Below are 27,085 nucleotides of genomic sequence, written 5' to 3' on the forward strand. Positions count from 1 at the left end.
CTTAAACCTCTTACATTAGATATAAGAATCACCTGGGAAGCTTATTAAAATACAGAATCTGTGACCCACTCAGACCTAACAAATCAGACTCTCTGGGGGTGGGGTCCAGGAATCTGCATTTAAAAATAGTTCCTTAGGTGAGTCTGATCACAGGAAGGTTTGAGGATTACTGTACTAAACATTAAATTTTCGAGTTTGGTTTTCCACTGACATTAGTGTCAATTTCCAATGACTGAGTAAAGCATTCTCCTTTATAGTTTCACATCACACTTACTCTAACTCTCCCTGCTTCACATTGGAATGACATTTTGACACATACATGGCTTAATTTTTTTCTCTCTTTCCAAAGGCTTTAAACAAATATTTCTTCTTGACAACTCATTAATACAATATATGCTAAGGCACAGCATTTCCAGAACACCTAAGAATATTGCCTTGGCTACGATTACGAATCACTTTTTACAGAGGGTCACTGATCCACAGTGTGGGGGAAGGAGGAAAAAAAAAAAAGGAAAAAGAAACCACAAAAGGAGAGATCAATTTAATATTTTTAAATAGAAAAATATTCACGTTTTAAAATTTAAGATAATTCTTGATGCTTTTTTGTTATTTTTTGTAATATATGATTGTTAAATCCACAATAAAGAGAAGGTAGAAGTTCTCTCATTATCTAATGCTTCATATGAAACAATATGGATATCTCTATAGTGCTTCTATAGGGCTTAGCACTTAGAAGGGACACAAAATATACAGATTGTTTGAATGAATAAATGGCATATACAATATGTACATTTTTACATACTTTCTTGAATTTGATTATTTTCTGGTTATCAATAAATAACAGAATTTTTCTATAACAATAGAAATCTAATATTCTGTTATATTTGTTGTATCATAATTCATTTAACCAATTCTCTACTAATGGACATTACTTTCAATTTTATACTACTAAAGGCAATTCTGAAACAAACAGCTGTACAAATATCTGGTTATTTTTGACAGACAAATACCTGAAGTGGAATTGCAGAATCAAAACTTATGTATATTTAAAACTTTAATATATGTTGTCCTCTTAAAATGTTGATTCAATACTATTATAAGTTATTATTATTTTCCCCCAATGGATATCTTTGTCAATCTGATAGTCAATAAATATAATCTCATTATTTTAATTATTACTAGTACTTAATTACTAGTGAGAATATATCTATTTTATAAATTGATTAGCCCACTTGTATTGCTTTTATGAATTGCTTGTTCATAATCTTTAACACATTTTTCTAAGAGAATGGATCAGGAAATTTTAAATTCTAATTGATAAATATAGCACCACAGCAAAACACCAGTGTTTATAATCACAGAAGAAGGAAGACACACATAGAAAACTGAAATCAGATAAAAATTGAGAAAGCCATACATAACATGAAACACAGAAAGACAATGAGAAAGAGGACAAAGTCATATAGTAGAGGAATACATCGAACTGGACATAGAAACAGAGAACACAGACCTGATATACATCTAGACAGACAGACATGCAGACACAAAGACACATGGAGACACACACTAATAAAGGCAGAGACAAAGATCACAATAGAGACACCCAAAGAAAAAATAGACTGGGCATACATATATAGGCATAGAAAATGACACATAATCAGATGAGTACACATAGTGGTATATAGAGAGAAAGTCACATGAAAAAATACAGCACAAACACATGGAGAAAAAACACCTACACACAAAAATACAGAAAGGAGAGATGCAAGAAACGACATGCAGAAAGCCAACTTAGCAATACGGGGAAGGCAAAATCAGAGAGGAGGACTTCATGAACTAAAACTCTTTAATATGGTCTTTAAAGATGTGCCTACTAAAGCCTTTTTAATTTATGTGGCCTTATCATCTCTGATAAGCCAGAGTTAAGGTACTATTTTTTATTCTTTCTTCTGTAGATCACATCATCTAAAATCAAGGACCACATATAATCACAGGCTTAGGTTTCCCTCTTTATTTTGGAAAAATAAAAAAATGAACCCTACTAATAAAACATACACAAAATAAAACAAATTATTTTATCTATTCCACATAAATGTACAAATAATTTATCCATTTTCTTTCTTCATTTAGACACAGTCATGGAATATGAAAAATAACTTAAAAATGATGAAATCCTATATAAGAACCACAGGTCTCACTAAAGCTGCTTCTTTTACTAGATACTAATGCTAAAATGATCCTAACAAATTTAACATTTTCTGAATTACTGTTGGGAAGGAGATGAAGGAAAAAGCTAAAATAGCAACTGAGAATCAAGCATTCTGAAGAGATTATGGTAAAGTCAATCTAATTTGTTTATTAAGTTCCATTCTCTAAGAAGAAAGAAAGTTCAAAACTCACTGGTTTTTATAGCCACCTTACTATCAAGGTAATCAAATCAACTGCGTGGAAATTCTATCAAACACTCATCAATCAACCATTATCAATGATCAAAAACAAACAAACAAAGAGACTTAGCTAGAAAACCATCAATTCAGCCTTGATATACAGACACTGCCAAAGTATTGCAGGGATGCATAAATATTTTGAAATATGTTTAAATAATGTGTCTTGACTGCCAGTAAAATTTTTCCAAGCAAATGTTATTGAAAATGTTTGGGCTATCCACAAATGTTTTTATAAGCATTCCTACTAGGCAACTACTGAAGCCTCAGAAAAAATTCTGGCCAGCAGGAGAATTCATAAAAAGTGCTGAATAGAAGGTGATCTAAGGAAATGTAGACAGAAATATCTGAACTGTTGGGATGGTTCAAAAACACATGTATGTTTCATGAAAGCTTTTGAAACAAATAGTTCTGGCTAAAAACAAACATTTGGACAGTGTGGACGCACCCAACAAAAATGTTTGCTTGCTGATACTAACATTTTAGTTGGCATGTATTTGCCAGAGCAGAAGTGGGCAAAAATAAGATAAATGCATGCATCTCACAGAAGGCAAAATTAAGGTAAATTTATAAGTGCAAGAAAGATGAGAACATTTATTTACTGAACATAGAGCAAAAAATAGATATTTATGGCTTATTCAAAGTAATGACAATTTTACCAGCATAAGATCAAAAACATCCCTAAATATTAATTATGTTGCACATTACTGTAGCTTTTACATTGATACAATGCTGCATAGTTCTTTTCAATTAACTCATATGACAATTCTCTGAGAGCAGCTAATGACAAGTCTTATTATCCCCATTTTACAGATGAGATATGTTAGCTAGATAAGGATGTTCTTAATCACATTCGCCTCCTGGCATTATAAAATATACTTTAAAAATATACCATACTCTCGTTCTTTTAGGAAAAAGATTTATAGTATATATTATTGGCTAATCTTAAGAAAGTAACTTGTATGATAAAGGAGAAAAACTGGGAATTGTAGGAAAATATAAAAGTTTATTTGTTGGTGCAATTCTTTAATAACAATTTTTAGAACACCTGCTGTCCACTGTTTTTATCTTATAGTCACTGTTTTATTGTCTTAAAATACATAAAACCCTATTTGTTTTTCCATTTTTCTTTCTTAATTCTTTGATCTAACTAGGCCCAGATTTTAAATGTTCTATACAGAGGTTAACACTCAGACACAATTTCCCCTACTTGACTTGCCTAAGTGTCATGATCTCCTTTCATTTCTGCTCCTCTTTCCCTACTAGACCTTAAGTGTGGTTAATGTCATAGTGTCTGGTATCAGCTTGTTCTTCCTTGCTGGCTTCTTTGCTAACTCCAACCACTTGCAGGATTTCTACTGATTCTACTAAGTGGTCATGGTTGGTTGAGAAGAGAGAGTACCTTTATTTCTGGACCCACTTGTCTCACAGCTCAAACCCTAAATTGCCAACTGCATGATGGAGATGTCCACTTGGTGTTCCCCCATTAGTCCATCAAACTCAAAATGTCTAAAATAGTATTCATCCACTTCCCTCACAACAAGCCTAATTTCCCTATTTCCAAAGATGGCAGTATCATCGGCCTTAGATTGAACGTTTGTGTCTCCCCCAAATCTGCATGTTGAAACCTAATCCCCAATGTGATGGTATTTGGAAGTGGACCTCTCAGAGGTGATTAAGTCATAAGGGCAGAGCTCTCAAGAATGGGACTAGCGCCTTTAAAAAAGAGACCTCAGAGAGCTCCCTTGCCCCCTTCCTTCATGTTAGGTTACAGTAAGAAGATGGCGGTGTATGAAACAGGAAGAAGACTCAACAGACACTGAATCTGCTGCCTCCTTGATCCTGAACTTCCCAGCCTTCAGATGTGAGAGATAAATTTCTGTTTCTTTATAAGCTACACAATGTATGTTATTTTGTTATAGCAACTCTAATGGACTAAGACATCACCCTTCTAACGACCTTTTAAGAATCCTTCCAGCTCCCGTATCTATAGGTCCAATTACAAAATCTTACTGATTTTACCTCCTCAATATCTGTAACACTCAACACTTCCTTTTTATTCTCACCAACAGTTTTCCAGTTCAACCACCAATCATCATCAACTTAATATTGGCTTCCTTACCATTTTTTCAGTTTTCTATCTCTCATTTTGCTGCTGTTGTCAGATTAATCATCTGAAAGCAATGCCACACATTCGTGAAGTAAACTGAAGCCCCTTGGACTGATAATCACTCAGTTTTATGGCAGCCAGGAGAAGGAGTTAGAACTCGGCTTCAAGTACTTCTTATGTTTCCTTTAACTTCTCCAAAGAAGGACTGAGCAATCCAGCCAGAGGTGTGTTCTCATGGGGTGGTCTTCACTATCACAAAAGCTAACCTATCATTTTATAATCTCCCACAAGTCATCTTCATACTCTAGCAAACTGAACTGCTCTCAACATTCAGTGCACTCTACACATTCCAGCTTCTATGTTTTTGCTCAAGGTGTTCACTTGAACACAGGAGTGTTTAATCTCTCACTTCCACTTGTCCAATTTCTTGCATTCTTTAGGATATAAACTAGTTCTTAAAGCTTTTCCTGATTTAGCCCCAAGCAGGAAGCAGTCTCTAATGCCCAAAGTATGTTCTCTGAATCTCTTTTGGAATTGTTAACGATTTCTAACAAGTAATATGTGCACATATCACCCTTACAAAACAGTAAGTTCTAAAAACAGATTTTAATCTTCCCTAGCCTTATAACAATAGTTATGGCATATGGATACTTGATCATTGTCAGATGAATGGATAAAAGAATGAAAGAACTACAATGGGATTAGAGAATTACTATAGGCAAGAAAGCATTAAAAAATGACTTCTCAAAACCTGTTTCAAGGGCTGTAGTTTTATAGCCTTCACAGAAATTAACTGCAGTAGTTGCTGAATCTAAAAATACTACAAATATTAAGTGTCACTTTGAGGAACCTTGGTGTATGTCGGGCAAGGAACTAGGCACATTATCTTTGTAGTGGATCTCTATTGTTTTTGTAAACCCACTATGCATTCCTCCTTATTCTGATTACAGCACTAATTTTGATTTGGTATACCTTCCTTTTCAACTCTCAGTTGCTGTGATTCAGCTGGAGCTGATCCCTTTGTATCTCAACAAAGTATATCCCCTCGGGCTACAAAATTGATTCAGGCACGGGGTATGGGAACTTGCTACATCAATTAGACTTCATCTCTGAACTTCTGTTATAACTATTGGGAAAGAGGCACCAGGCTTATAAACTGTAAACCTGGAATCCCTAGGTCCAACTTGGTGAGAGGTGCATGAGAATGAAATCTGCACTGTGGAAAACAAAGTAGAGAAAATTGCTGAAAATGTATCCCAATTTGGATCTAGCGGTGTCTAAAGTTAGACTCTATTATTCCATTTTTTTTTCTAGTTACATGAGTCAATAAATATTTTGCTTCATCGAGTTTGTAGTAGGTTTCTGTCACTTGCAACCAAAAGAGTTTTAAATATTACAATCATTAATTCTCACATCAAATCTGTAAGGTAAGCCTATTTTACTGATGGAAAACAAACAAACAAAAATTGAGTCTTGGAACTTCATAAATATACCCAGAAAATTTAAGAAGAAAATTCAAAATTGTCACCCAAAACATCAATAGTATTTACTCATGGGTGCTGAAAATATAAATGACCTAATTTTTCTGTTTGTTTTTAGAATTTTCTGCATTTTCAAAATTTCTATAATGAATATGTATTAATTTTGTGTGAAATAATTGTTTAAAAATATATCATTATTTATTTGGGATATTACCATATAAATATTGTGTTAAAATTTTATTCTTTTAAAATTAGGTCATAAGAGTTTTTCAATATCATTAAATTTTTCCAAAAATATCATTTTCAATGACTCCAAGTAATTTCTCACTTGCCATTATTTAAAGTTTCCTAATGTTGGGCATTTATCTTGTTAAAAATTGTTTTTACCATTATAAGTAGTGTTATAGTGAAAATATTGTATTACATAAATACTTCTTCATATCACAGATTAATTCCTTAGGTTAAATTCTGGAATTATTTTATGTTAAAAATTCTTTATACATATATATGGCTAAAATGTCCTGTATAAAAAGAATTCTGATTTAAACTTTCATTAGAATTGTGAGATAACTTTTTTTTCCACATCCTCACCAATACTGGATATTATCACTGATTTTCATCTACCTCTTCCAGAAATTAAAATTAGCACTCTATTATTTTAAAATCTGCAGTTATTATTGACTATTATAGAAATTATTATTGCTGAGTTGTAATATTTTTGTTTCTCAACCACTTGTAAATCTCATTTTACAAAATGTCTATTAATGTTCTTTGCCTATTCTTCATTAGAATATTCATCTTTTTCTTATTTTATTACAAATATTAACTCCTTTCTCTTGACTGTTTATCACATGCCTGAAATTTTTTAGGTACAAATAATTTTTAACACAATCAAGTCAATTATTTGGTGTTTTTATTACTACTATGTTTAGAAAGTCTTTTTCCTACTGAAAAGCTGGCCAATAAATTTCCTAAATAACAATAATAAATTTCTTATTTGTACATTTCAACCTCACTGTTACTGCCATAACTCAAGCCTTCATCATCTTTCTATTCTTCCTTTTACTGTTAAATCTTCATAATGTCATCTATTGCAACAGCTTCTTATCTCCTAGTATACCTCCTGGTTCAATTCTAATTCATTTTTCTCAGGGAAATCAAAGTAATATTTTACATGTGTTATCTGACTGGATCTTTCTTCAGTTTAAAAATCCCCAATGATTTCCCACGTCCTTAGGGTAAACTAAAACTCTCAACAAGACTATGCAATGTGGCACTTGCCTAACTCTCTAGCCACTGATCTCATGACTCTTCCCTTTGGTTTCCATGTCTAGTCATACTGGACATCTTTCTGAAGTTGTGAAGTCCAGCCTTTACATGGACTGTTTACCTTGCCTATTGTGATCTTTTAACTGTTTTCCCTCCTACCCCAAGCTAACTAAAATTCTTTCAGTCTTTACTAAAGTACAGTTTCCTCTAGTATATACTCAATGATTCACTAAGTACATTTGTATTGTAATTGTAAACAATAGCTAACTTCTCTAACACTGTGTATGATCAGGCCACCCAACATGGCTGTTCTCTTGCTCTCTGTACATCCCCTACTCTACCAGGCCCTGCCTCACCTACACCCTACTTACCTGACTGACCTTCCCTCTTAATCATCGTGCCTAATCAGTAAATGTCTACATACTTGCCCCCAGCCCTAGCTAGTGATTGTTCTAATCTTTACATCAGAACCATCTCCACTATGACAGTTTATCACAGGGATGTGCCCCTCTGCTGGTTTCCCTGACATCAATTTCCTCTATAACTGGTAACCTCCTTCTCCATCCCCATCTTCCTATTCCTATCTATACATCTGCCCCACATGGAGTGTCGCTCCAGGAACTTGCTTCAGATGTGTAAGATTCCCCCGTCCATTAAATCATTGATGTCTCTGGGTTCTTTCTTCACTCTTGAGGCTGAGCAACTACAGGGCTTGCAGGCTTGTGGGGTGCAACCCAACAGACTGTAAGCTCCATGAGGGCAGCGATAATATGACTTCCTCAGCACTCAGTCCTATATGAAATTGATAAATACTATATATTAATTGATAAATACTATATATGATAAATACTATATATACTATATATACAAAATACTGTATTATTTTGCCAGTGCTACAGTATTTTAATGAGTATAACTTTATGTTTTAATATGTGATTGGATACATCGTCACATTTATTTTGTTTTTAAAATGTAGTTTTGTTACCCCCAAACTGGGTTTGCCTCCTGGTGAATATCAAGCCAAAAGACATAACCAAGCCAAAGATTGGGAGAAGGAAGGATTTATTACCTGCATCAAGTAAAACGAACATCAGGGATCTTTCCCAAAGCAGTGTCTCCCCAACAGCAAAACTGGGGAATTTTTTTTTTGTTTTTTGCGGTACGCAGGCCTCTCACTGTTGTGGTCTCTCCCGTTGCGGAGCACAGGCTCCGGACGTGCAGGCTCAGCGGCCATGGCTCACGGGCCCAGCCGCTCCGCGGCATGTGGGATCTTCCCGGACCAGGGCACGAACCCGTGTCTCCTGCATTGGCAGGCGGACTCTCAACCACTGCGCCACCAGGGAAGCCCTCAAATCTACTTTTGATCACTTTGCTTATTTAGAAAAATTGTTTTCTTCATATAGATCCTGCATATTTTTCTTAATTTCTACAAATTTCATAATTTTGTTGCTATTAAGAGATATTTCTCCCCTTGTATCTTATAATAAACTATTTTAGAGAAATTTTATATTTAAAGAATTTTATTGCAAAGATAATACAGTTCCCCTTTATCCCACAACCAGTTTCCTTTATTATTAACATCTTCCATTAGTGAGGTACATTTGTCACAATTAATGAACTGATACTAATACATTATCATTAACTAAAGCCCATACTTTATTCAGATTTCCTTCATTTTTACTTTTCTTTTTTTCTATTTCAGGATACCACATTGTATTCAGTATTGGTTATGATGGTTTCTCAAACTTTCCTTGGTTTTGATGACTTTGAAAATTTTGAGAATTTTTGGTCAGGTATTTTGTAGAATGTCCCTCCACTAAGCTTTGTTTAATGTTTTTCTCATCATTGGATTGGGGTAATGTGTTTTGGGGAGGAATACCACAGAGCAAAAGTGGCATTCTCATGACATCTTATCAAGGATACACACTATCAATATGACTCATTCCTATTGATGTTAACCTTGCTCACCGGGCTAGAGGTCACGTTAGTCAGGTTTCTCCACTATCAAGTTACTTTTTTTGGTCTCCCTTTCCATACTCTACTCTTGGGAAGAATCTCCCCTTATATTACTGAGAATTTTTTATATAAGTGAGGGTTGCTTTTAGCATTTCTATACTATTTTAAATTATAAAGAGTAGACAGCCACCAAAACATTTACCAGTTACTAAATAATCAATGAGAAATTAGAGCGCTCCATAAACAATGCCCAAGGAAATCTTATGTTCTCAAACTCATTTTACAAAAATATACCTACTTTGTTGTGGCTTAGTAGTATTTCTATAATTAGTTTCTGGAGCTACTGAAATTATGACCCCAATATTTTATGATTTTATAAAATAAGAACAGAAACTCAGGGCAAATGCCAGGTTATAAGTCCCATGGAAAACCACTCTGAATAAAATTTGATTTGTTTAGAAGTACTGATCTTGTATATGGCAAAGAGCAGCCTGTCCACTTCCATATCTATATTGTGGTAGATTACTTGACTCTTCACCATATATTTTAGTTACTATCTGTATTAGTTATCTATTGCTGCATAAGAAATTACCCACACAATTTAGTGGCTGGTGAGCATTTATTATCTCACAGTTTTTGTGGATTAGGAATGTGGACATGGCTTAACTGGGTCCTCTGCTTCAGTCTCAAACAAGGCTGCAAACAAGGCGTCAGCCAGGGCTGCAGTCATCTCAAGATTCAGCTGAGGGAGAATTGGCTTCCAAGCTCACTCCTTGGTTGCTGGCAGCATTCAGTTCCTTGTAGGCTATTGGACTTACCCAGAAGACTTCAGTTTTGTTCTGACTGTTGACCAGAGGTCACCTTCAGTTCCTAGCCATATGAACTTCTCCAAAACGACAGCTTGCTTTCAGTGAGAGCAACCCAAGAAGGCAAGAGAAAGAATGAGTAAAAGCCAGCAAGAGCTAAAAAGATGGACATAACAGTCTTGTATAACTTAATTATGGAAGTGATACTCCATCACTTTTGTTGAATTATATTTATTAGGTGACAGTCACTAAGTCTAGGCCACACGCACTGAGAAGGGGTGATACAACAGTGTGAATATCAGAAGGCAGAGACTGTTGGGAACTATATCAGAAGTTGCCTACTATATCATCTCAGTGGTGTTCCTCTATGGGAAGATTATCCCCATCTTGTTGAACAAAGGAATGACATGTGACTTGCTTTGGCTCATGAAATCAAGATAGAAATAACATACTTTATTATGTTTTAAAGCTTTTAAAATCCTGCTATGAAAACTGTTTCAGAGAGCTTGGGACTTCTGGAATGGTGGAGTGAGGAGCCTGGCAAATCCTCTCCCCAAAAAAGAAAACAACAACAACAACAACAAAGAAACCCTGAAAAAAAAAATCCCAACTATGAGAATCAACCAAAGGCATATAGCTAATCAAGAAACATCTACTCAAGAAAAACTACTGAACCTTGGGTAACAACAGTAGGTATTTATGGCATTTCAGCCTGGGGCTACTCCTACACCTTCCTCAGGGCAGGCAGACCATGAAAATCATCAACTTTACTAGGAAGTAGACTACTTGAGTCTACTTGATTTGGACAGAGTGGAAAATTCCCACATCCAGGGCATTGTCAAAAACAATAGTGAACTTTGTGACAATCAGGAGGGACAATATCACAGGTATCCTTAAGTTGTGAATTAAGTTTAGGGCAACAATAGACTGGCAAACTAGTCAGAAATTTAATGGGGAGAAATTAAGAATGACGCAGATTTCCTCATACTAAACACAAAAGCTGACTTAAAATGAATTATAGACCTAAATACAAGAACCACAAACCATAAAATTTCTAGAAGGAAACATAATAGAGAATCTTCATGACCTTAGGTTAGGCAAAGAGTTCTTGGATGTGACACCAAAGCATAATTCATAAAAGAAAAAATTTGATAAGTTGTATTTTGTAAAAATTAAAAATTTTTTGTGTTTCGAAAGACACTTTAAGAAAATGAAAAGACAAGCCAGAGACTGGGAGAAAATATCTTCCAATTATATATTTGAGAAAGATTTTATCCAGAATATATAAAGAGCTCTTGAAATTCAAAAAGAAGACAACTAAAAAAACTGGTGAAGGATTTGGATAGATACTTCACCAAAGATATGGTTAATAAGCACATGAAAAGATGCTTAACCATATTAGTCTTTTGAACTAGAATATTTAAATTAAAACTGCAATGAACTACCACTCCATACCCACTGAAATGGCTATAATAAAAAAGACAAATAATAATAAGTTTTGGCAAAGAAATGGAGAAAGTGGAACTCTCATATCTTGCTGGTAGGAATGTAAAATGGCTAGTCACGCTGTAAAAGTTTGGCAGTTTCTTAATAAGTTACACATAGATTTATCATACAACCCAGCAAACCTACTCCCAGGTATCTAACCAAGACAAATAAAAACATATGTCCACACAAATACTGTGTGTTGATGTACACAGCAGTTTTACATGTAATAGTAAAAAACCTGAAACAACACAAATTTCCATCAACTGGTGAATGGATTAAAAAAATGCAATATATCCACACAATGGAAAATCATTTAGTAATAAAAGGAAATAAACTGATACATGCTGCAACATAGATAAACCCCAAAAACATGGCAAGTGAAATAAGTCAGACACAGAAGATTACATATTATATCTTTCCATTTATATGGAATGTCCATAAAGGGAAAATTTTTAGGCAGAAAGCAGATTAATTTTTGTCTAGGGCCAGGAGTAGGAATGGGAATTCGCTGCACATGGGGATGGGAGATATTCTGGGGGTGATGAAAATGAAATGTTCTAAAGCTGGATTGCAGTGATCAGTTACACAATTCCATAAATTTGCTGAAAGTCATTGAATTGTACACTTAGAATTGGTAGACTTATGGCACGGAAATTATACCTCAATACAGACATTTTAAAAAAGGAAAACGTCTGTGTATGGGTCGAGTCTCTTTCTCTGTGTCAAGATGTCTAGTTATGTTCCAGATAAAGCTGTTTCAACAACCTGGGTCCCAAAATGAAGACACATGTGGAACAGACCTGCAGGCAAGCCATAACAGATGTGAACTAGAAAACAACCTTTGTTGTTGTGAGCCACTGAGATTTAGGCATCATCCTTTATCACAGCATAGCAGAGTCTGTCCTGACCGACACATTTATCTTTCTAAGAAATAAAATGTATTATGACATATTTATGCTAAATTCTTTAATGAAGAATTTCCATTTAAGTAGTAAAATTATTACTAAATATGTTTCTGTAGTTTCATAACTTTATGGTTTTTAAAATTAAAAATACAAAACTTTGTTACAATTGAGTGCTTTATGCAACTCTAAATCATATGACAAAATTATTTATACATATTTGCATAATAGCACTTTAGTGATGGGAATATACCTTCACAAAGCTTATAGTCAGAAAAAAACTTGCTACCTGTATGTTTGTGTAATCTATTAAAATGGATTATAATTTTATTTTTATATTCAATGTCAGTTCATTTAAATAAACTAGATGATAGTCCTTTCCATCTAAACTTCAGTAACTATCACTTTTGACTTACCAGATAATTTTTTAAATGCATTTTAATTTGTAGTCATTTTTAATTTCTACCAGCAGGTGGAACCCTTTAGGTTTATTTTCTCACTTTAACACAGCAATATATGCCTTTCTGATTTCATTTTTAAGAATTTTTTTGATTTAATATTTATTTATAGAACAGAAGTTAATGATAGTAGGCAAGAATGATCATTCCACATTCCCCAAAAAGTCTCTACATTAATAGAATCCACATCAGCATATTCTACATTAAAAGAATCCACATCAGCATAAAGTTATAAGTTCACAGATATTTTGTCATAAAACACATGTCATGGGGTAAATGCTTAACATAGACTTTGTACTTCCAAGGGAGAAAAAGTATGTATGAGCTAAAATTCAAGAGGTTTTTATCCTCTAGATCAGGGGCTGGCAAACTTTCTGTAAAGGATAAATATTTTAGGCTTTGTGGGCCTTAAGGTCTCTGTCGAAACTAATCAAGCTTGCTATTGTAGCCCTCAAGCAGCCGTAGACAGTGAGCAAGGCTGTGTTCCAATAACATTTTATATACAATAAGTGGGCAGATTTGGTCTTCAGGCCAGCTGCTCTTACAGTCAAGCATCAGAATCACCTACAAGGCTCGTTAAAGCACAGATTGTTAGGCCTCATCTCTAGAGTTCCTGATTAGGCAGGTCTCTAGAGGGGCTCAGGAATCTGTATTTCTAACAAGTTTCCTGGTAACACTGGTGTTGCTAGTCTCAGAAACACAATTTACTCAGAAACCCCTACTAAAGGCTATATTTCATCATTTCTGCTCCCTTGTTTTTGTAACATTTAAAGAGAGCTAAAATAGACTTTTTCTTAACATGGGCACTGTAAGATTTCCTAGAGAGATCATTTGGCAAAGATCCCATCAGTTGGATGGTGGGAAGTAAGAGTGACTTATCTGGATCAGTTATCACCATCTGTTATAATGATGTGGTATTTTGTATTTGAGGATGTTTCTATAGAAAATACATCCTGCAGAGGATCACAGGCTGAAAATTTGCTGATATTAGTATGAGCAGGTGCCACTACTTAGAGGCAAACACTGCTTTAATCTTGACATATTCCTGTATTTTTAATGCACATTTTTACATAAAGTCATATTACACATTTAATTTTGTAATATGCTTTCTTAAGCTCAGTGATCAGAATAATTTCCCCTTTGTTAATAAAAACTATAAACATTTTTAATGGATGTATAATATTCCATTATATATATATATATATATATATATATATATATATAAAAATATATATATAACCATATTTTAGAACCATTCCCACTACCTCCATAACCATTCCCTCTACCCCCACTCACAATGACTTGGCATTTTACAAGTTCCATGGATCTTGAACTCAACAGTGGGAGAACAGGGGTATAATCCCAAAGTGATTGTGTTTCCAACACTCAGGAGAATGAGGTCTCAAAGTTGAAATAAAATTCAGTTGAGAAATAAGAGATGAAAGTTATATTTACTGCAAGCTGGCTGTGTGGACTAAGACTCAAACCCAAACTCCTGTCATTTTCTGATACTCCACTACCAGATATGGCAGCAATCAGTACAGCCTCTTCTCTGTATGAAAAGAATATTCAGAATTGATGACAGACAAAATTGAGGTTAAAAACATGTCTACACTGTATGAATGTTTTCCAATAACTGGCTTATTGGTGAAAATAATATTGTACCATGTGTTCAGTTGAGTTGATGGTTAAAGAAAGCCCAAATAGTTCATCCACAAGCTCTCTGTAATCATATCCTTGACAGCTTGACCAAATTTATATAGAAAAACAGCAGCAGACCCAAGTTTCTGTATTTATATTTCTTGCTTGAACTTCATGATGAAAAACATGAAACCGTTCTGAGTTATTTTAAAATTAAACACATTCATCCTTGGAATTGGAAAATGCTAATGATTTCCTATGCCCATATGCTGAATAAAATTAAAAGTAAACAGAGCTAGCATATTTTGGGAATTGCTACTATAGTCATCAAACCAATTAAAAACTCATTTCAAGGTGGATATTATAGCAGTATTTGTTGTTATTTATATGTCTGGAGACACTTATGTAGTGGTATATTATCCTACATGTATTAACAATATAAAAAGAACCAAGAAATCTTATCCATTTCATAAATGCCAAAATTGGTTCTTAAAGCCTAAAATTTTCAGAATTAACACCATAAGGAAGAAGTCCTTTCTGCGTTATCATAAGTTTAACATTTTCAAATAAAATTAGATGTATGGTCATAAAAGTATAATACATTAAGAATAATAATGTTTTACTGTCTGACTCATACCTATATTAGTCTTCGTTTACTTGACCACATTGCCATAGCATAGTCATAAATTAAAAGGCTTTTAAAGAATTAATGGTAGTTTGTCCTAGACTATAGCACAGTTTACTATTTCTAACATATTTACCAATTTAGAAAGAGAAAAAATTAAATGCTGTTGTTACAACCTTATCTTTATTATGCTGAATATTATCCTAAAAGATTTTATAGAATAAGACTCTTTCCAGAAAGCTCCTTGGCCAGTTAAGATTTTCCCATAGTCAATAACTGTTCTTATATATATAAGAATTTTGTCTTTTCAACCACAGGAGAAACATATAGAGACAGAGAAAATGGTGTACACTGTTCTTTATACCTTTAAGCGTTACACACTTCTTTAGTTTTGAGCCATACCTTATGCCTGGGAAAATCTCATTCTACATTTTACAAATCTTTACACGTATTCCCCCTTTTCCTTGAAAACATGTTACACAGAGTACCAAAAGGAAGTATTATTTAAATAAAATCAAGGTAAAATTATTAAGTAGCATGTGGGAGGCAAATTGCAATATTGGCTGTCATGCTTACAAATGCCCCACGCATACTAATGGTGGTCACTCTTGCCCTGAGCCATAAGGAGTAAAGGCTATGAAAAGCTTCTTTGTAGTTTCAACCATCTCTAGGATACTCTAACAGCTACACTGACATTCCCACCTCATAAAGCCAAGATCCTTCCCCAGAGGAAGTCTAGCTCTTGGATACTGGGTTTTGGCCCAAGTCATACCTGAAACTCCATGTGCACTTCCTGATCCTGTCAAATATCTATGTTGTCCTGCATTTTCTACAGCTCCCCATGAGTGTTGCTTACATTAAGGAAAGGTATGAGAAAGTCTTAGCTACTAATAGATTTGCCCTTCCAATAGATGGCTGGGACTCCTTTCCCTGCCAGGTTTAAAACAATTACATTGAATTTACCAGCCATACTCAGAGCCTAGAGCACCAAGGATAAAGATTTTTGTATACGTAGTTACATAGGGAGATACATTTTTCCTTATTGGAGTTTGTTTGATCAATCTTTTGACTTGTTTGCGGTCTCTATGTCTTGGGTTTTAAAGGAAACACCTCTTTGCTGGAGGGAAGTCTGTGGCACTTTGAGTGCCGGTCATGCTCACAACCCCATTCTGGTTAAAGCTACCACATCTACAGACATATTTTGAAGAAATCTGCCTGTGTCCGCTCTCACTATGTGAAAAAAAAACTTCTAAATCTCAGTGGCATTTACTTAGCTCATTCATCAGTGATTTGACTAGAGTAACCCAGCTGGGGCACTTATGATCTGCATGTCTCTCATTCTTTTCCTGGGTCCAGCAAGCCGGCAAGGCCTAGTCTTCCTGTGGTAATGGCAGAAGTGCACAAAGATTAAAAAAAAAAAGCAAGTCCTCTTGACCTAGGCTGACCACTGACATACTTCCACTTCTGCCCCAATCTACTGGCTAAAATAATTCACATGGAGTTGTAAGAAACTGTACTTCCTAACTCTTTCTCTTTGCTAGGGATTTTCCCTTTTATTCCCCTCTTAGTTCATGTTAGGATGGCAATATAGTCAGCATATGCTTATCTCTACTTTGAGATCACATCTCTGCATAAAGACCCACTCAGTTAGTAGGGAGATTAAAAAAAAAAAAAAAAAAAAAAGCTCCTGGCTTCACCTCCACAGCTAGAAAATTAGTCCTTAATCTGACTAATTAAATGCTATAAGTGTTTTGGGCTCACAGTCAAATTTTTTAAAGTTATGTTAAAAATTTCTCCCAGTTACTATGAGTTTTGTAGCTATTATTCAGGTAGTACAACACTTTTATATTAGAATCCCTCCCTCCCTAGTCTCTACAACTAGATTCTTGCTCACCATTCAGGACACAGTTCAAATCCCCCTTTGCCATGAAGTTTCACTAGGCTGACAATTCCATATTAAGTACTCCCTTCTTTGATTTCCCAGAGCAATTATTACCAATATGCTTACTGCTGTTTTCATGTTGGTTATGGTACCCCCTGCCACACACTTACAAAGCCTGGTGGAAGAGGTACCCCAAGGGAGCAGTGTCCTTCATCACAGACCACTCTTCCTCTCCCCAGCCCCAACAAACAGTCTATCTACCTACTGGCCATTGCTGGGCAAGAAAAGCTCAGCAAAATTAGTTAAGTCGAACAGATTCTCTCTCAGGAATTTGAATTTGAACTCTAGAAGAGAGGACAGCAGAGAGGAAGACAGAGAAAAAAAATATACCTAGCAAGTAGTCATATCACACTAATGGAAGAGCATTTGTGCAGGGGTCCTACTAGCTGCCTCGAATCCAGAAAGTTTCTAGCATTTCACCTTCCTATATTGCCATGGCATGGATTTTTATCCTGGAGCTCCATGAGATGTCACCTCTCTTTTTATCACATAAATTCTAATGAAAACCCCCAGGGAGTCTTTTTTGACTGGACATGAAAATAACTGACTAAAACACTATCCATTTATTATATGCTGTCTTGCGTCTTTCATTGCAAGCTGCATGTGTGCCTTTCTAGTTACTGAGACCATCAGCTCTTTGAAGGTAGAGGTATTATGTATCTTCCCCAAGGAGCTGGCACAGTGTTCACACACTGACATCCTCAGGGAGAACATATTAAATTGGAGTGACATCTAATCCCGATATTCTTTCTAAAACTAATTTTTAAATTATCCCAAATATATTTGTTATTTTCAATAATGCAAATATATCCCAAATATATTTGCTATTTTCAATAATGACAGCTGAATTCTTTCTTTCAGATATGGGGTGTCCTATACAACTTCTTCCAGATAGCAGAAAGAACAGTTTATCTAATCTATTGTTTTCTCCTGCATTTAATTTACCACCACTAGAAATGAAGAATCAACCAGCAACTTTCTTAAACCACTGCTGTGTATTCACAGCACTGAATGTCTGCTGGAAAAACTTTTCATTTCTCAGTTCTCTGCACAAATAAAAATCATACCTGAAGGTGAAAAAATAACTATGGAGAGGCAGAGTGACAAATGAAAGTGGGCCAGAAAATATCAGCTATGTATATTGTCAGCTGTTTGAATGCCTCACCACTAACCACACCCACCTTGGGGCATAGAAGCAGGGGAGGTGGGATATTATCTCTCAGGCTTCAGCTCCACACTGCATTCTGACAGCACGCTAGAGGCTCATTATATATAAGTATACAGAGTAACTCTACAAGGCTGAAGTTTTTCTCAAGTCTGTGATGTTTGACATTTCAAAGTATTAATCTTTAATAGAAAAGATAAATCAAAGACAGGGTACCTTGGAAGTATTTTACTTAGCAATATTCTTAAATTACATCTCATAACTTTGGTCCTTCCTTGGAAGTCTATACTTGAATCTGAAACTTTTACAAAATTTTAAAGCTTCAACTTTAACTTTAAAGGTACCAATAAAGATGCAAGAAAGGCAATAATCTATTTTTTAAAATGTATGCAGGATCAAATTAGTTGTACTATATTTTTCTAATTAAGAAAAAATTGCATAAATATTCTTCCTAATACCAAAGACTATTGTGTGTCCTTTCATTAGAATTAAGTTCCTGTATCAGCCACCACTGCATTTCTTTGAAAGCCATGCTAATTCTCACGTTTTATGAAAGGATACGGAGAAACTGTCTTTTTCTACCAATTTCTCCTAAAACATGATTTACTTTCTTGCAGCTTTCATTTCCAGAAAAACAAATATTGCTTCCTTCTATGCAAGAAGTGCTGTAAATCTCAATTTTTTCCACTCATTGGAAAATATTATCTAATCTTTTCATACTCTAAATAAAAATTCAGCTGTTAGTGTTCAAGAAATCTAAAATATAATTTTTCTAGTCTGTGTGTCCATGGTAGTAGACAAGATTAATCTCCATGCAGAATATAAAATAGAGCAATTGGAGATGTGATCTAAAAAGTATAGTACAAATAGTACAAAAGTATATTTTAGTATAGTACCTAGAGCTCCCCAAACTCCTCTCTGCCATATGGAGACCCACTCATTCTCTACTTTTAATCCAGTGGGGCCTACATAAACCTGAGGCTTGTGTCAGTCAATGGAACGCTCCCCCAGGACTTTACAGAAATAAGCATTCCGTGGTTTTGGTTATTAACCTTTTTCAGTATCCATCTTACCTGCCACCCATTATGTAACAGGTGTTTGAGTTAGACTGATACAACTCCAGAAGTGGATCCTGATTAATATAAGCCAATCAATAGAGTTTCTAAATCTCTTGCTCTAGATACTGGTTCCAGAATGGGCGATGACTTTAGTTGGCCCTCACAGAATGAAATTCAGAACTTCTGTCCAATAATTTAGGGAAAAACTCTGATGATGTGGCATCTGTAAGGCCTAGGACCACTATAACTACAGCTAATACACAAAGATGGGCTAAGAGAATCCCAGAGAGTTTGATCAAACCACATCCAAAACTGTACTACATCTGGACTTCTATTATGTGGGCCAGTACATTTATTATTTAAACCAGTTTGTGCTGAAGATCATGTATGCCTGAAGTTCTCATTACCATCTTTGCCATTACATAGAGATAGCCCACCTGAGAATAAAGCCAAAGTGAAGAAAAAAATCCAGGAAAGAACAGGAGAGACTGTTTTCTGGTAATAGCAATGAGGTACTATCTTCACATGGAAGCTAATATAGTATAATTTATCATTTAAAATAATTTGAGTTGGGTTTCTTCTACTTGCAAATGTAGAGTCCTGACTAATTCAGTAGTGTTTGTTTTGCACAATTTAGTGTCTCCAAGACTGGATTATTCCTCCATTGAAAAGGCCATTATAAGAACCAGATTTGGAAACAAAACAGAAATAATGCAAATATCATGATCTTTAAGAACTTAGTTGAATATAATATGACCATTGGTCAGAAAATCTTAATTTATTATTCAGGCAAAAGAACCAATTTGCTACTTTAAAGGACAGTACTGACTAAAATTTACCAAAAAAGTTCAAAAATGGTTTAGATAATTTCATCACCCTCTCAATAGCTGGTTAGATGCCCATTCTACATGCCCCCATTGGAGGATTATTAACTATTTTATACTCCAGTTTCCAAAGGAGGTTTAAGGCTTCCTCTCCTTCCAACACCATCATGAATAAAGAAAGATTATGTGGATCAAGGCCAAGAGCACTGGTGGGCTCCAGTGCTAAGGGCTAAAACTTCCAATATGACACAAGAGGTTTGACATCCCTATGGTTTCATTCTTTTCTCTGCAGTTACTGTTTTGGAAATATCTCTTTGGGTGTTGTTTTTTATCCTTTTCTGCATCTGTTATTGTTAGAGAGGTTTTGGCCCCTTCTTCCCAAGACTTTCTCCACCCCCATCACCCTTAGGCTCTGACAACTGGGCAGAGCACTGGGGGGAATCAGACAAGCAGGCCATAAGTTTGATGGTTAACATAGAGATTGAAAAATAGGATAGCTGTATTAGATGATATTTCAACCAGTCTACCAAAAAAAGAAAAATCTCAAGAGTCAATTCTATCCCACAATAAAGAATACCTCAACTGTAACATAGATGTCAATCATAGTAAACTATTTGACACTCCTTGAATTCACTATGCTTTTAACCTTGCTAAGCCTCAATTCTTCATCTGTATTACTGGAGATAATAACTGTACTTAACTCATAAAACTATTAGAAAAATCAACTGAACATACAGTTCCTAGGTTTATAGTATTCAATAAATGTTAGGTATTAAAATGTACCTCCACCATGGCCCTTATTAGATTGTAACAGAATTAACATGTTTCTTTTAGTAGACTGTGTGATTAGTTATGAGTAGGGACCATAACTAATTTGTATTTATGTGTTCAATATTTAGCAAAATTAGGAAGTTCACAATAAACATATGTTCAGTACATAAAGAACTGAATGTTTAGAGTTCAAACTTCTATTAGCCTTCGGGGAGAATGAGAAAAAGACTTTTCCTACAATATTTAAGCCATATATAAATCATATTTAAATCATCATATATAAATGCAAATAACAATGCATAATGCAATAATTTTCAAGGTTTATGCTTTGCATTCCTACCAAATTCAAATTTTATATTATCTCTAAATTTGAAGTGTAGGTAATATTGACAACAAGGAAAGCAAGCACTGATCCAGTATGTATAGATTAAAGTAAATCAAGGTGTTCAAAATGAGAATCAGGCAATAGGTCTAAATGGCTTTCCTTCCCTTTCCCTTGGTCTTCTGCTCCTCTAGGAAGGTACTCAAATTTACTTCAGACATATGTACCACTTCTCTTACACTGCTGATAATGGGAAGCACTAAAATGCCTGAGGAGTGACAGGAAATAAAAGAGCTAGCAAGGGCTGTGATTATATGCTCCTAGACCTTTTGTTTATAAGGAACCACTCTTTTGCTTGTCCCACAAATCTAAATCATCCCAATTTCCGGAAAATATAACCACCTATTCCAAGTGTTTAGTTCTTATATGCTTTCAACAGTACTAGCCTTTCAGTCAAACCCTTGAACATTTTTAAATCTCCTGTTCCAAAGCCAGCCTTCTGCCCCATAGTGAGCTTATCAGTACTGGCCATAATGACAGATGTGTATGGATCCAAAGAAAAATTTTCATTCAAAATGACAGCACTGCAGTCTCACAATTTTGAACATTATTTGCAAAGTGTATAGCCTATGAAGGCTTGAAGGAAATGATAAGATTACAAGGCAAGGAAAACATTTTTCATGATGACTTGTTAAAAAACTAGGGAAAAAAAGCCTTACATTTTTTTGGCATTTATGATCTCTAAATAGGCCAAGAAAATCAAGTTAACATAATATACTTGTATATTCTTGAACAACCAAATTTATTGTATATCTTTAAAAGGCGCTGAAAATAGGCATTTTTTTTTTCAAAATACCAGTTCAGTCTTCAAACTTAAAAGTTTATTGTCATTTCCCTCTGTGGCTTCTGTCCTTTCCAATGATTTTTATGAGGACAGTTGTTTAAATTTTAATCTCAGAAAGGCATCCTGTTTTGAAACTTAAAATGTCCTTGGCATTTAGAATATCATTTAGGTGCATTTCATAAACCTGGAAACATTAAAATTCTAAGACGCTGAAGAAACACTGGAGTTTCTAAAAGAGGTTTTAAACAAATCTTCTCTGGAGATTTAATACACGGCATATTAATTTTCTGCACAAATAGTTTAGGGATGCATGATTTGTAAAAAATAAACCAATCTCTCAAATTTCTCTTATATTTTCTCTAGCAGGTGATGAGGGTTAGTATTTCTGTACCTAGAGGCATAATCCACTTTTGGAAGGGTTCACAAAGCTGGAGACCTCTGTCATAATGTAAAAATCATATTCTTCAAGAAAAAAACAGGTCACCAAAGGTCTTTTTGTTTCTTTCTGCCAATTACAAATAGACAAAAAGTAAAATAACTCTCTATTAGAGAAGGCTTACTGGATTTGTGGAAGGAGACGAAGAAGAAACTTTGGTGCAGTTTGGTCTTTCTTCTGACTCTAGCTTCCTGGCTGTGATTCTTGATTAGATGCCATTGCATTTTCCATTGCCCTGTGAGAGATATGTAATTGATCTCTGATAAAGTGAGCTATTTCCAAACTGATGCCTGTTGCATAATTTCAAAATATTTTAAAAGAACAGGTTTTAAACCTGTTCTCTAAAAAACAATTAGCAATGTAGAAACCCTACTTGCCATCTCTACCTAATCCACCCTAACCCTCTGAAGGGCTACACATTAGGAAACAGTCCTGAAATTCTTGAGCTATAGAAATTCACCAGTTTAATCCTCGGGTTATGGAATTCTATAAAAGAAAGATCTGCTTAAGGACTGTTGTTAAGACCTAGGGAATTATGTTTAGAATATTAAATTCAATTTTAAAAATTAGAGCCCTATATTCCTTGGGCTTATTTGAGAGTACAGTGATGAAAGTGGCAAGAAGCTTTCTGTGGTAGGATGAATAATCATCCCCTCTGCCCCCAGAGGTGTCCATATTTTAAACCTCAGAACCTGTGAATGTGTTACATAGCAAAAGAGACTTTGTAGATGTGATTAAGGCTCTTGAGATGCGGAGATTATTCTGGATTATCCAGGTAGCTCAGTGTAATCACAAGGATGCTCATAAGAGGGAGGCAAGGAATGACAGTTAGAAAAAGAAGATGTTAGACAGAATTAGGGAGAGAGCAATTAGAAAATGCTATGCTACTGACTTTGAAGATGGAGGATGGGGCCACAAGCTAAGGAATGCAGTGGCTTCCAGAAACTAGAAATGGTCCTGCAACACCTTGATTTTAACCCACTGAGATTGATTTTGATCTTTTGATGTCCAAACCTGTAAGATAACAAATTTGTGTTGTTTTAAGCCACTAAGTTTGTGATAATTTGTTACAACACACCAGGAAATTAATACATCTCTAGTAGCTTTCCAATATAAACCACATCTGTGGACATTCTTTAACACTAAAAGTGGTCCTCATGTTAAAATTGAGGCATTCACTGAACCACAGAGCCCCAGAAAGGGAGAACCTTGTTGGGTAAATTTCATTTAAATGATTGCTCTTTGGTATCATCATAAATTTTTCCTTAGCCAAAATGTGATTTAACCAGTGACAGAATCTGGAGCAGACCTTAGGACAATGAGTGAAATAATTCCATTCTTACTTGAGAATTAGGACACAAAGTTTGTAGGAAAGGGCTTGTTATGGCTCAGCATATGGCTGAAGCAAGAAATCCTTCTGATGCCACCACCTTTCCAAGAGAAAACTCCCTTTCTCTCTCTCTGAAAGAGCCCTACAATAAAATCACTATAAGATTTGAATCCCACGCTTGTGACGCTGACACAGGGAAAGGGGTTTCCACACTATAGAAATCAGAGAGGAACCAGCTGTAGTGACATATGTATCAGACGCTAAAACACTATCTACCATAAACAGAGACCCATCAATTTTCAAAGCAACACTGGATCGAAGCAACAGCATCAATAAAAACCCTCCCTAGTGAATAAATCACATATTCTGGTCATGATGCAATGAGTAAAAATGATTCCTTGGACTTAGTAAGCAACTCTGAAAATCTCAGACTTATCATTAGGATATTCTGAGTTTAGATGAAAGTCATACTTTCTCTATTTGACAATGGTTAGGAACATTTGAGTATTAAAAGACTTGTGGCCTGGGTTTGTATACTCAGCTTGGTGAAGTGATTTATATTAATTCACAGGAATTCTAGTTAAAATGGAGTGCTCATATTAGATTAATCCTGTGTCAGAAACAATGATAAAACTCAAATAAAATATAAATATTTAAAACATTTATTTGAAGACAGCTGATACAGACAGGGTTTAAGGGGCTATGATTTCTGAGAGAAGGGAAGCACAAAGAGGAGAGCTCTAAAGGCAACGTGGCCCCTTCTCTGAGGCATTTCTAATTCACAAAGTGAGGGAACAGAGTCTGAGTAAAAAGCTACAGGCTCATTGGGAAGAGGCAACAGAGGATAGGGTCTGACTCTGCCGAAGTGACTGAAGCTTGAGTGACAAAATTTCAGAGGAAGGAGTGACAGAGAAGCCAGTCTAAAACTCTGTGTTTGATTTCCCCTTGAGGAATTTGTGAACTTTTAAGCTAGATATGCAACAGAGTAACAAAATAGTAACTATGAGGCTATGGTTGAGCAGAAATTCCTTGCTTGGGAGACAGAGGATGGAGTTCAGAGATTGCTAAAGTAAAGGAGAAACTCTAGGAGAAACTATAACACCCAGACTTTTATTTGAGACCCCAGAAAGGCTATGCCTCTGGTAATAAATCTGCCTGAAACAGACCTGCCTGAATAAACACTAACACCAACCTTTACAAGGATCAAGGTGATCTGTTTGTGTTTGCACTCTGCCTCCCAGAAGCAGCTTAATCTCCACAATTGTTCATCACAATATACAGCATTCAGTAAAAAATTATGAGCCTCGCTAAAAAACAGGAATGAATGAGTCACACGAAAGGAAAACAACAATAAATACAAGCTCACAGGTGTGGGAGTTTTGCTCAAGTATGTTACAATAAATATGTTTAATAAGTTTAGAATAAGAGGAAAAGATGGAAAATTTCAGCATAGACACAACTTCATCGAAAGGAATCAAACAGAAATTCTACAACTGAAAAATACTATATCTGAAATTAAAAATTCACTTCTGCCTCCAGACAGGATGGAGAAGATAGTAATAGGCCGTAACTCCCACTTGCACTAGGAAAAACATGAGATAAATCACAAAAACTATATTTTTAAAAACATCAGAGACTTGTGGATGCAAAGAGGAACTCATGAATTAAAATACTAGAGAGAGAAGAGCTTCTCCTGGGTAAGCTGCGTTTTCCAACTACTTTTTCCTGAGGAGTATCTATTGAGTCTGTGCATGTACTGAGAAGGCTTACCATAGAGTGACTCTAATAGGATAAGGGGGAAACAAGTGGAACTTTTGACATTTGTGTGATCTGGAGCAAAGCCCCAAACATAGAGCTGTAGAGCCCAAATTGCTAATTCACATAATCAGGAGCAAATAAGTGAGTGGTTGTTTTAGGTTACTAAGTTTTGGAATAGTTTATTACACGGTAATAGATAAGGTAAAATTATAACATTCCCCTTATGCAGGAAGATGATTCAGATGTATGTAGCTAAAACAATTTAAAAACTAAATAGGTAAATTGCAAACACAATAATATAAACAAATAAATACATGAACAAATAAAATAATCTGTTCACTAAGAAATAAATATGGTGCTGGGATAGACACTAATTATGGACACTTTAAAAATATGTGATAAAAGTAACATTATGTAAATTTAAAAAATAAACTTGAAAATCTAGAATAAATATTTTTGTAAGAAAATTTAAATTACCAAAATGACTAAGGAAGAGGTAGAAAGATACAATAAACAAAAACTACAGAATTGAGAAAATAAAGACCTATCCTTTTTAAAAATAGGAAAAAAACCATAAGTACGGTAAAAGACAAAATTTTCCCAACTAATTTGAAGAAGCTAGTCTAATAAAATTTCAAAATTGGATGAAAGGTTCAACAAGGTCCATGCCACTTATGAATACTAATGTCAGAAGTTTGCAAATTCCAAAATAAAAATAATAGTAAGTTAAACATATTATTTACTGAATAGTAATAAAATTAAGAAAATTTATCTAGGTAAATCTATCATTATACTTCAATACATTAACAGAATAAATAAAAATAATTATTATTATTTTATACATTTAGAAAAGGTATTTGATAAAATTCAATATTCATTCATGATTTTTGAAATGCAGTGCTTTGGAAGCTGTGATGATAGAGCAACTTCTTTAACAGAACTTCCAGCAAGAAACAAAATTCAAGGTGCAACATCAAAAATGCAGAAATAAGACAAAGATGCACACTACTGTAACTACTATTCAACATTTTGCTGTCAGTCTGGCCAACAAAATAAGAAAAATATATTACAAACACTGAAAAGAGACAAAAAACTATCACTGTTAGATGATATGAATTTCTACATAAAATCAAGAGAGTCAACTGATAAATGATGAATAAAAGAGTTCACCAAGATGTCTGGATACAAAGTTAATAAGTAAACACATAAAATTAACTGAATCTCTAGTTTACATAGTATATATAAAAATCAGTATCAGGTCCTATAGGGACTAGATGGTGTGTTCAACCTGCTAACAGGAGGTGGGCATTATAATTGGTAGTTCTATCTGAATCATATGACTGGATTTTGGGAGGAACAGTCCCCAGAAAAGCACAGGATAAAAAAAATAAATGTTCAGCATAAGGCTCAGGGACCTCCTTGAGTCCCAGATCTAGTTGTGCCTGAGACCAACTA

The 27,085-nt window shown here is 34.9% G+C and overlaps 1 long non-coding RNA gene across 3 annotated transcripts in view; it reads right to left on the reverse strand.

The window, feature by feature from the left end:
• Nucleotides 1-27,085, reverse strand: part of LOC109547940 (uncharacterized) — a 201,526-nt gene that overhangs the window by 171,869 nt on the left and 2,572 nt on the right. For all 3 annotated transcript variants that reach the window (XR_012331520.1, XR_004526401.2, XR_012331519.1), the window contains exon 2: nt 22,667-22,777. This is a non-coding gene — a long non-coding RNA (uncharacterized lncRNA). The remainder of the gene's footprint in view (nt 1-22,666; nt 22,778-27,085) is intronic.

The sequence above is a fragment of the Tursiops truncatus genome, chromosome 4, assembly GCF_011762595.2.
Source record: "Tursiops truncatus isolate mTurTru1 chromosome 4, mTurTru1.mat.Y, whole genome shotgun sequence".
Classification (NCBI taxonomy): domain Eukaryota; kingdom Metazoa; phylum Chordata; class Mammalia; order Artiodactyla; family Delphinidae; genus Tursiops; species Tursiops truncatus.